Genomic DNA, 13,117 nt, shown 5'->3' on the forward strand with positions numbered 1-13,117 from the left:
ACTGGATTATGTTTATTTAAGGGTTTTAGTATTTAGTATTTGTAAAATCTCCTTAACTTAGACAACTAACTCTAAAAGATTGATATTTTTTTAAGACATGTCTGAGAGAATATAATTTATAAACATGTATATTAAGTATAGACAAATAACTGTCAGAAAACTAAAATTGTCTGCTAAAACATTAAAAATATATATTAAATTTGATATGATAGCTTCCAGGCAAAAAATATAAAACTTGAACAGCTTACTAAGCAAAAGTTGAGAAAAGTAAGAAAAGGAAGAGTCCACTACTAGGAAGTTGTCTAATAAGTTTTGCTAGGAACTGCTCCCCCACCACTCTTTTCTTTCTTTCCTTTTTTTTTTTTTTTTTTACTAACACTGACATTTACATGGTTTCATGGAATGGGGAGGAGTAGTTTTGTTTATGTACACACACACACACACACACACACACACACACACACATTGGTGTAGAATTTGGCAGCCACTTACTAATAAGTTTCAGCACTGGTTTTTTCAAAAAGCCAAATTAGAAACAGAAGAGGGAGAAGACAGAAAGAAGACGGAGAGAAGGGCAAGAAAGGAAAATAAAGGAAAAGACAAAGATTGAATTTTGCAGAGAGGTACATTCTGGGTTGATAGAATATATATTTCTGACAACTTGAGTCATACTGAAATTGTGTTAATCATAAAACTGTCTGAGTTGAAATTGTTGAATCAGAAGTACATGTTTCTAGAGAAAAGACAGGGTAACCTCATACATTCTGTTTTTTGTTTTTTGGTTTTTTTAAGGTTGTATTTTTCCAAAAGACCTGTTTCAAAACCAGAACACGTATGTGGCATACAAACTTTTGTTGATTATGATTCCCAAGAAAGTTTGAGAAAATGTGTCTCTAAAAGGAAAAAAAAAAAAAAAAAGAGAGAAACTGGTCAGAGTGTTTGTTTTCACCCTTAAACACTTCATTCTTTGGAAATCTTAATTCCCTGCCTCTTATGTCTGCTTTTGACTCAAGACTGAGTTCTCATGAGTGGTTTCTCTCACTGCCCAACTCCTGTTAATAGTAACTGGGGGAAGAATTGTACTGTGTGTTGAATGGCGAGTTTTGTAAACTTGAGCACTCAAGTACTTCCTTAAGCCTCAAATTTCTTATCTGTAAATATAAGACGTCAATATCTTTTACTTCATAGAATTGAGGACTAGATATGGTGATGCAAGTGCAAGTTAGGTGCATACAGCAAGGACTCAACAACAACATTAGCAAATATTGCCTTATTTATTGTATTATCATTTAGCATTACTCATCATCCCTTAATACACTTAGATTATAATTTCTATATATATACATATGGGTTTTTTGCACATGCCTTCATATGCAACAACATCCATCTGTCCTCTGGCCTTCTGTAAACACATCACATAGAAACGGATGGATGAGATGTTTAGGATGGATTCACCTAAAATATGGCTCCTATGTACCATATCCAAAGCTAATATGGGTAGAGGAGGTTTCTCAACAAGATAGGCACTAGGATTAGAACTTGAACTGTTTAGTACCTATAACACTTAGAATTTAGTACTACTAATGCTAGTAATATTTAGTACTAATACTGTTACTAAATAACTAGCATTCCAACTCAGAACAGTGAGGAGCTGTACAGAACCAATCAACTTAGTTATATCTCTGTCTGTATAGCTGCACATCTATTTATTTTCTTAGTCCTTCCTCATTGCAAACGTATTTCAAGGCACCACTAGTTGCTGACCATACTAGCATGTGCACTAAAAACTATTGAAGGAAGAAAGAATTGGTTGTGAGCAAAGAGTGCAAAGGCACCCCAAGCTTGCATCTGTTTCCCATGATGGGATAGAGAAAAGGAATGATCATGAAAACTCAATCGGGTAGGAAAGATATATTCAAGCTGCATGCAACAGATGTACAGGAGCAAAATACCATTGAACCCAATAACAGTTATGTGCGATTTTAGTGCCTTAATGACAAATTTAACCCATATTTATACTAACTCAAAACAATAACATTAATGACCACTTCTGACACATTTCATAGCCAACCTCCGACTTTATTCTCTGTTCGCTCCAGTTATTCCAGCCTCAAAATATTTTTCCATTTCTCTTTGATGCTGGCTGCCAAATCTTCATCATTATTATGGGTTTCCAAAGCATTTTTGAGAGAATTATGTTTCTCAAAGCCTGTGAGAAAGGGGGAGTAGAATCATTTTGCAGGTGAATGAAATTAAGACATTGGAGCATTAAATAACAACGAGGCTTCACAGCTGTGACTTCTGATAAATTGTGTTAATTCTAAGTAACTTTTTAAGTCCCATATTGATATTGCTGCCTTGATAATTTTCTCTGCAGTATGTGTCTCCAGAGCATTGTGATGCAATTTTATTTCCTTTCTTCAGCCACTTGTGAAAGACTTGGCTAACTCTACACTGCTTGTGGATCGCTTTCAGCACTCACACAGGGACATACCATTAACTCCTTTTTTAATTGGCTGTATTAAAGCCAACACCTGCACCTTGTTTAGCAAGTCACCTGCAGTGTAGAGCAAATCAAAACGATTAAAAAGATGTGTGAGTTTCACTCCACATTGTCTTTGCATTTTCATCTTCCTCATCTCTTCGTCAATTTTTTTTCTTAGCATCATTGATACATGAGAGTAATACATGCAGGGAAGTTTACTGTTTTAATGATTTGTGCCTCTATTCAATTCAACAATATGTATTCAGTATCTGCTATGTGTCAAGCTCTCTGTTGCAAATCTTGGGAGGTAAGCAACAGGATTTTTTACAGATGCATAAACTGAAGTTGATAGACACAGAATTCTTTGATTGGGGCCACGCAGGCACAACGTGGTGAAGTTCAGTTCTGTTTGAATTCCAATCTCATGCTCTTTCTCTTAGAAGTAAATTTAGTGATTGGAATAGCACGCTGTTTCCATTTGCAGAAGTGCTTGAAGAGGTTGCTCGTCACAAATCCATTAATATTTCTGTTGTATGGAATTATTTTTATTTTGGGTCCTGGAGAAGGAAATTGAAATATGACTAAAGAGATTTGCGTCTGTGCCTATTACCTCTCTACTATCAAGTAACCTGAGCAAGTCACTTTGATTGACTTATAGTTCAGTTATCTTATCTGTAAATAAGAAATCAATTACAGTTAGATCATAATTTTGACGACTGAGTAAATAACATATATAAAAAGCATACCATGAAAGGTAAAATAATCTATAGTTTTAAGGTACTTAAGTGATATTCAGCCAACTCTCCTGTTTTTCAAATCAGAATTTCAAAATAAAGAATCAACAAAAATAAACACACAAATAATGTTGTTGTATTCTTCTTACCAGCCCATTACTCTTGATTAGAAGTGCTACTTTTCTTGCCTCCACCCAGTTAAGAGAGCAGAGTTGCGAAAAAAATGTGAATAATGTTAAACTCTCAATATACAAACTTTTTTATAAATTGCCACAATTCATGAGACTGTGTTCTATTCACTGCTTGTATTTCTATTACTGGCATTCTCTTTCTAAACTTACCAATCCAACAATGGTCCCCACCTAGTTCCACTGAAACTGCAATCACTAACTTTGCTAATGCTTGCTATTTGTTTATCTCTATTTTCATTTTAGATTGGTGTCATTGTTGCCACTTTTTCCCTTTGGAAACTATCCCCTCATTGGTTTTCCTGTTGGTCTTTCCTAGTTTTATTTTTCTGGTCATTCTTTCTCGGTTTTCATTTCTGCATATCCTTATTGTTACCCCTTAATTATAGAGGTTCCCAGGTGCTCACCCTGAGTTCTCTTAAGTCTTTCTCAGCATGCTCTTTTCAGTGATTATATTTGTTCTCATTGGTATAGAGTATACACCCAGCTCCTTAGAATCTCGACTTTGAAATCTGCTTTTCCCTCCCATACAGCCATCAAGAAGAGCTGTGACCCTGTGTACCCCTCTTCTGCCATATCTAATTACATCAAAACTGTATACTTATCTAAGTTGGAATAAACTTCTCTCTCACTACTTCTCTCTTTCTCTCTCTCTCAACAGAATTGTGACTGAAAGATGAGAGGCAACCGTTTAATTTTGTTTTTAACCAGAACAGTAACAGGCAAATTTTGATAATGAAGGTTACCAAATCCTGACAGGAACATGGAGAGGTAGAAGGAGCTGGTGAACAGAGCGAGAAGTAGTTTAACAGATGCCAAGAAAGAAATGAGTTATAGAAACACAGTGTTTCTTGGCTTTCTGATATTTCTTCAAGTCCTGATTTTTGTGATAAATACATTTTTTCTTATAATACATTCACTTCATTTTCTTAAACAACAGAATGTGTTTCTATTATTTACAACTTGTCCCTCTTAACTAATATTCTAATGTGTTCAACTAAAATCGACATGCTTTTGGATCAGAAATGTGCACCTACAAACTGTACTGAGGTTATTTCAAAGGGAAATACAAAAATCTCAAACTTAATATGTCCATTAATTTTCTGTCACCTTTAATTTATCCTTATTTCCTCTCTGTAACAACCACACCCCCAAAAGTAAAATTTCTGCCAAGTATTCTGTATTTTGCACTTCAAAAAATTAGAAAATGTGGATCGAGTGTTAGGTACAAAGAACCGTTCATTGAGTAAAACACTCAATAAAAATTAGCTATTATCATCTGTATAATTGTGGTAGCCTACATTGCTATTATACACAAGGTTGTTAAACTTAAAGCCTAGGGATGCTGTCATAAGGTGAAATGCTTACTAGTTTTTCATTGTTTTTACTGAATGGGAGAAATTTTATCTGAGTAAACTAACATAGAAAATTTTCTTCCATCCCATAGGAGAACAAAAAATACAATTTTCATATTAAGATAGTGGTTAGATCGTGTTCAGATAAGGTCAGAGAGAGATGGCAAAGCCGAAGAGCTGTGTCAGAAGAAAGAGAATCCATTACTGGGATTAATAGCAGTTTGATGCATGAATCTTGCAAATGATGTTCGTGGAGACATACTGTCTCAAATATAAAGAACATACTTAAAGTGAACTTCCAGCAAGGTCAAGCAAGAGCAGTAGAGTTTAGTATTTTCTGCAGTTTGTAGAAGTAAAACATCATCTATCTGTCCTCTGCCCTTCTGTAACCACATCACATAAAAATGGATGGATGAGATGTTAGGATGGATTTGCCTGAAATACGGCTTCTATGTACAGTATCCAAAGCTAATATGGGTAGAGGAGGCTTCTCAACAAGATAGGCACTAATATTAGTACAAATACTTGAACTATTTAGTACCAATAATACTTGGAATTTAGTATGATGAATGCTAGTAATATATAGTACTAAATATTACTAAATAACCAGCATTCTAACTCAGAACAGTGAGGAGCTGTACAGAGCCAGTCTACTTAGTTATATCTCTGCCTATTTAGCTACACATGTATTTATTTTCTTAGTCCTTCCTTACTGCAAAAGTATTTTAAGGCACCTCTGACTAAACTAGAATAGAAACAATTTAAAGGTTTTACAGATTTACTGTAATGAGAAACTCATTGTGCATCATGCAGTATATATTGTGTGTATTTTATCTGTAACTATCCCTTTACTGACTACTTGTATGTTAGTCTATTCTTTCTTTATATATAAAATGCACTTCTCGGTGCTTTTTGGTTGATCTATATTATGATGCCCTCCAAGTATTAACACTGATTGTAAAACTTATGACCAAAACTGAACTGTGTGGAACATGAGGGAATAGCCATACTATAGAAGAATTCTCTCTCCTTAGGATTATATTTAGGTTACATGTGTTTAGTCATACTACTCATTTTGAGTTAAGATAATTTGTTTATAGGATGAGAGCTCATAGAACTTGTGAATTTTAGATATCAGCCAAAAATATTGGAAAGCAGAATTTGAAGCCAGTTTAAAAAACAGTTACTTTAGAAAATTGGTTTAAACATTTTGAAGTGTTTTCAGCTAAAATCTTCTAAAACTTTGCTTTCCAATTAATATTTATCAAATACCTTTATTACATCGACTTCTAAGAGCTTTTCTGCTATTGTAATTTTAATTAACAGTAATTCTCTAGAAAGCTCTCTATTATGAACCTGGTTAGCTGCTTAGGAATCCAGAGATGGTAGATGAGGTCATTGAGAGGATGTGACTGCTGGTTGAACCAGGAGCTGGCCCAGGGCAATTGGAGTCTCCTCACCCCTATCCCTCGTCTTTGGAATGTACATTCCACCTACTAGTCCTATACTAGCAGCTGTTTCAAGGACAAAGTTTTGAGGGAATAATGTGTTGTTTAGACCATGTGGATTGAATACCTGACTGGACCGTGTTAAGGCCTCTATATAAGATTTTAAGATTCTGGAGGGCGGGTACAGAGACCTACTCTCCTTGTGGTCATGCAAGACAAGCCTCTTATGTAAGTGACCTTGCTTACACCACCTACCAGTCTGGAGTGGTCTGCCGCTTTCTTAGGTCTCCCTTGCCCTCCGTGTATGGGGACCAGTTTTGGATTTCACTCCAGGGAAATCCTGAGGTTGTAAATTAACAAATGAGCACGGTGGAGGATAATAAGAGGTATGGATACCTAATTCTAAGTTTCTGATTTTTTTCTATATTCTAAAAATCTTTCTGTTTATCATTTCTTTCTTTATCTAAAATATCAGTAACAATTGATGATGAGATATACATGCTACATTTATATTGAATCTTACTTTAGGAATATATTCTGTTTGGAAAGAATAATATTCTTAACCTACATTGGTAGTAAGAAAAATCTTTGTCTATATGCATACACATGGCTATCATTAGAACAATACAAACATTAATATTTTTAAGAAATGTATAACTATATTTTCTAAATTTTGTTGGCCTTTCCAGTCTCCTTTATTAGTTATACATAAGGCTTTAGCTATGTGATGTAATTTTAACCACACCATGCAGTTACAAGTAATGTAGATGAAATGAGAGTTCATTTTTTTCTTATGAAGTTTTTAAGCAATAATAATGATCTGGGCGGGGGGAATAATGCTTTCTCAAAGTGTTACCTTTGTTACTTATCTTTCTGGCTAATCATGGGTGTGAAATATATTGTTTTAACTTCCAAGATACCCATCCAGATTCTTCTTCAAATGATAAAATTTAGTGAGAACCCTGACCTCCATCAGAGTCAACGTTTGCCCCCATCCTTGTTTCAGAGATAGCTCTTTGTATAGAAAGTGCGAATTGCCTAATTAAACATTGTAATGACAGAATTTGCTGGAGCAAAATTGCACAGGATTTAGAACTTTAGAAGTACAGCTTAGTTTTATGATTTTTCTTACAGATTCCAAGAATCCAACATCTACCTTACCTGTTTGCTTTGGATCTCTAATAAGACATAATCAACTAATAAATTCATTGATTTTAAATTATTTTATTCAATCCATATTTATTAAATACCTACACTGCACCAAGCGTTATATTAAGTATTGGGACAACTGAGATGAGATGACTCTTATTGAAAGCCAGAATTTTAATGAACATTATAATTTCTTAGTCACATTAGTCATATATCAAAAGACCTAGACCCTTATCATGCAGGAGAGTAGAGAGAAAACCAGCCATCATTAGGTAGATAAGCATATAGTGCATATAATATGACCTAAAATGTTGACCTAATGATATTTCACTGGCTTTAAAAAAATTTAACGGATAAAATCACCTGAATATTCCATGCAACACCTAATGCCCTTTTATAATGTGCCAAAGAGTTTAGTGAAAGATCTGGAATGCACTTGAGATTTTCTTAAACAAATTTGTAACAATCAGGCAGCCATCCCACAAAAAGAAATTTGTATTAATATATAAAAATGATATTCATCCTTGTTATGGTTTTCTAGATGGGGTTTGCATATAATTCTTATTAAAACTTGGCAGCTATTCACTTCAAAGCCAATATTCTAAAAGGTTCTACTATACAATAATGAGTATGGCATATTACAGCATCATAATGATGGAGATAGAAAATGTCTTATTTATTATGGTAATAAATCAAGTAATAAAATATCACCTATGTTAGAGCTAGAGGATTAAAATAGATTTTAAATCGATTTAAAACAGTAAAACCCACACATTTAAAGTTTATGTTAAACTGGGATAGAGATTAAACCTGACTGAAATAAAATAAAACAGTCTGTCAGGAGCTCAGCTTAGCTGAGAGAGAGCTGACCTGCCAGGTTGGAAGCAGCCAATTAAAGCAAGCCAAATGAAGTAATAGTTGAGCCTTTAATCAATGACTGTGACACTGTAAGCAAGAGGCTAAACTCCCCTATTCCATTTCTTCTCATGGAATGGCATTCACAGCAATCCATGGGGGAACATGGAACAGGGGAAGAGTTTAGGTTAAGGGTCAGGTGAATCAACAGAGTGGAAAAGTACTGACTATATTGAGAGCACAGAAGAAGTGTCTTCAAGGTTTCCCTTTCCTCCCAGTAATAAAGTCTCCATGGAGACTCCAGAGGAAGGGTTGGCAGAAGGATCCAGATGAAAAGAAGTCTCTTAATGAAGGTGGTTGCACTAGGATTTTAGCTATTCCTAAGAGCATGACTGGCCTGGGGGGCCTGAGTCTAAGATGGCCTTTAGAGACCCAAATGCACTGGCTGCACTTCAAGTCCAGTGTGGGAGTGGTGGCAGCTACCCCCGTGAGGTGAGATAAAGGCTGTAAAATTGCTTATATTTGGGTTTTAAAGATCAGAGAGAGATTTTTTTGACGAGGAGCTCAGCTCCTCAATTCTGTTTTAATCACTGAAGTCCTGGAAATACATATATATTGTTTAAACTATTTATCCATATGTATATTCACCTAATTACCCTGTCATCTTTCTTGCCTCTAGAATGCCTTTGTTGTCCGAATGGGATGTATCTGCATGTTTTCCCACTGAGACCGCGTTCTCTTTTTTGTGGCCTTGCATACTCCTGAGAAAAGGTCAGTTCTATGAGTTAAAATCACCTTCTCACAGCAGGGCTTTCCTTCTCATTTTATCCTACTGATTGTTTACAATTTATTTCTTCCTGTTCTAACTGAACAAGCAAGTCATTGAATTTAGTGTAAAATACTTAGTGAGGTGCCATGAGCCTCGGATTGGCATATTAAGGTTATGATGTGGTCATCGACACAATTACAAGTTAGACAAAATTTAGTTGAAGCCTCTGTTTTCCTCATGCATTTCTTTACTTCCTCTCATGGAAACAATTGAATACTTTCCTATTTGAAAAAGTCTGTCTTCTCATATAGACCTTAATATCTTATGACTCATCAGTGGCATTCCATTGTATTTAAATAGAATCCAATGAATAAATTATGGAGAGTTAATGTACAATGTGATAGCTATAGTTAATAAGGATGTATTGTATATGTGAAATTTTCTGAGAGTATGTCTCCAGTATTCTCCCCATACAAAAGGTAACTATGTGAGGTTATGGATAAGAAACTGAAGAGACAAAAAATCACATCACATACTTTCAATATATACAATTTTAATTTGTCAATCATACCTCAAAACTGCTGGTAAAAAATGTAATTGGTTTAAAAGGAGAGAGAAGAAACTTAAAAAAAAATAGAATCGAGAATCATTAATATGCCTTACAACATAAAATATAAGTAGAATCTTGTCAACCATCAAGTTGACCACTAATATGGTCTTCTATATCTATAATTTGTTATTTTAAGAATGTTATAATATGGAACTATATACAGTATGTAAAGTTCTGAGATTTTCTTTTCTCAGTCAGCATAATTCTATGGAGATTAACTCATATTGTTGTATACATCAATAGTTTGTTCCTTTTTATTGCTGGATATTGTTGCATTGCATGGATGTACTACAGTTTATTCACCCCTGAATGATATCTGGATTGTTTTAGTTTTGGGCTAGTATGAATAAAGCTGCTATAGACATTCACAAGCAGGTTTTTGTGCATATGTATTGAATAACTCTATTTCCCTGGGACAAATGCATAGGACTGCAATTGCTGGATGGCATGGTAGATGCATGTTTAGTTTTCTGTCTATTTGGTTTGGTTATTTATTTAGTTTTTGCTTTGTTTTGTCTTTAAGAAGCTTCCAAACTCTTTCTCCATAGTACCTATACCATTTTACCTTCCCACCAACAATGTATGAATGATCCAATTTCTCCATGCCATCTCCAGCATGCAATGTTGTCACTATTTTTTATTTTAGTAATTCTGATAGGTATAGAGTAATATCTCATATGTGTCTTTATGTACATTTCCCTCATGGCTACTGAAGTTGAATGTCTTTTCATGTGCTTACTTTCCATCATCTGTACATCTTCTTTGTTGAACTATTTCTTCATGTCTGTTGCTCATGTTTAAACTGGTTTGTTTACTCTTACAGTTTAAGGAGTTCTTTCTGTATCCTAAATTCTAGTCCTATGTTGGGTATGTGAGTGACTGTCAACATTATTGTGTTTTTAATTTTAGGTTTCACGTGCTCATTGCTGGTATATATAAATACAGTTTTTTGTATAATTATTTGGTATCCTGTGATCTTGCTGAATTCATTTATGCATGGTGGAGAATCTTTTCTTTCTTCCTTTCCTCCCTCCCTCCCTTCCTTCCTTCTTTCCTTCCTTTTCTGTCCTCTTTAGATTCCTATGCCATTTGCAAATAGGAATGTAGTTCCATTGCTTCCTTCTGATCGGTGTGCCTTTTATTTTATTTTCTTGTCTCATTGAACTAGCTAGAAATTCTAACATTGTATTCAATTGAATGGTGCCAGTAGATATATTTATTGTGTTGATATAAAAGTATAAGCATTTATTTTTTCACCATTAAATAAACTATCAGCTATAGTATTCTGTGGATGTTCTTTATGAAATTCGGAAAGTTTCCTCTATTGCTGGTTTGCTGAGACTTTTTTAAAATCATAAATGAATGTTAAATTTTGTCAAATGCTTTTTCAGTATCAGTTAATATGATCATGTGACTTTTTTCTTCCTAAGCACATTAATATGATGGTTATGTTGATTCATTTTTGAATATTGATCTAATCTTGCATTATTCTTGGGAAATAAAGCTCACTTGGATACAGTGTATGACTTTTTATATATTGCTGAATTCTGCTTGCTAAGATTTTGTTAAGGATGTCTGTGTTTATATTCATGAAGGATATTGGTCTGTAGTTTTATTCTTTTTTTTTGCATTGGTATTTTTTAGGTATCAGGGTAATACTAGATTGATAAAATGATTGGAGAGGGTTCTCTATTCTTCTATTTTCTGGAAGAGATCATACAGAATTTATGTTAATTCTTCTTTAAGTGTTTGGAAGAATTTTCCAGTGAACCATCTGGACCTGGAGGTTTATTTTCTAGGCTCTAGGGCTATTCATATTATATATTTAATCTTGGGTGAATTGCGGTACTTTGTGTTTTTCAATGGTTAGCCTATTTTATTTAAGCTACCAAATTTACGTGTGTAGACTTTTTTTTGCTTTATTCCCTTATTATCCTTTTGATGTCTGTAGGGTCTAGTGATTACTCCCTTTAAAAATTTCTACTGTTGGTAATTTGTGTCTTCTCTCTTTTTTTAAATCAATCTTTCTAAAAGTTTGTCAATATTATTGATCTTCTCAATAGACCATCTCTTTGTTTCACTGACTTTCCATTTATGTTTCTGTTTTCAATTTTATTGATTTCTTCCCTTTATCTTTATCATCATGATTTCATTTCTTCTTGATTTGGGTTTAGTTTGCTCTTCTAGTTTAGGCAATTGTCCAAAAGTTGTCCTTCTTACTAAGTTGTCCCTTTTCTGGTCCTTTTACAAGCTTTTTGGGGGGCTTTGTTTTTCTTTTGCTGTTAGAGTTTCCTGGTTTTCAACTTTATCCGTTCCTAGTCTGGATCCTAGTTATTTGTTCCTGAGTTCCTTGACTGAATTATCTTCTATCCACCTTTCAGTGTCTTCTTATATTTGTGTTATATGCATATAATGTCTAGGTTTTATATTTGTACTTAGCAGGAGGAATAAGGAAAAGTATATCTATGTTAACATATCTTCCCAAAAGCAGAAGTTTCTTTTTTTTTTTTTTTAAGTTATGGAAGATCATGATCTTTGATACATTTTTTTCTAGAGAAAACATAACTGATTTAATTAATTTACTATGAAGATAAAGAAGTAAATGGGATTTTATTATCATTTATAAAACACAAAGTCAGAGTGAATTTAGCTTTCACCAGTAGCTGTTCTTTATATATTTAAAGAAAAATTTAAGCAGGATTGACTAGGGAAAAAAGAAAGCAAGCTATTACCCAGGGAAACAAAACTACAATTAAGCCTACTAAAGCATTTCAAGAGAAATAAAATGGAAAATTTCACTGAAATTGACAGTGTAGTAGTTGGACTGATGCACTTATTTTTCTGGACAATATGGGTGCTTATAAAACTATTTATCGTTACAACTTTGTTTTCTTATAGACTTTAAATTTTTTCCTACTGCTGAAGAAATACTTAACTGGCTGAAGAAGTTTTCATCCCATCTTGGTTGTTATGTTTCAGTTTTGAAAGGAATAAGAATATGTTAGTATCTGCTGGTAGTTTCTTACCTTTTGGGAGGTCTGAGGTCTTCTGCCAGTGTTCAGTAGGTGTTCTGTAGGAGCTGTTCCACATGTAGATGTATTTCTGGTGTATTTGCGGGGAGGAAGGTGATCTCTACCTCTTACTCTTCCGCCATCTTGAAGCTAACTCTCTGAAGTACTTCTTATTGCAAACCCAAGAGCGAAGAAGACCTTGGGGTCCAGAGGAGCATCCGCAACTCAATCTTCTGAGAAATTTTCTGCAGTAGAACCCACCTTTAGCCACCTCATTCCTATTAATGTCTGGATCAAGCTAGAAACTTCCTGAGGCAGTTGAAATGCTCCTGCCATCTGCCACATCTTTGAACAGTCTCGGCTTTCAATTATTTTAATCCCTTCCTGCTAAGGTCCTAGTTGCCTCTCTCATCCTTAAGAGCTGAGCCGAGGATATAGTGACTATTTATTTCCAAGGAGCATGCTGCTGGGAAGATACTGACAGTGAGGTTTTCTCTAAAATGGAATGTGCTA

The sequence above is a fragment of the Neophocaena asiaeorientalis genome, unplaced genomic scaffold (assembly GCF_003031525.2).
Source record: "Neophocaena asiaeorientalis asiaeorientalis breed wild unplaced genomic scaffold, Neophocaena_asiaeorientalis_V1.1 scaffold177, whole genome shotgun sequence".
Classification (NCBI taxonomy): domain Eukaryota; kingdom Metazoa; phylum Chordata; class Mammalia; order Artiodactyla; family Phocoenidae; genus Neophocaena; species Neophocaena asiaeorientalis.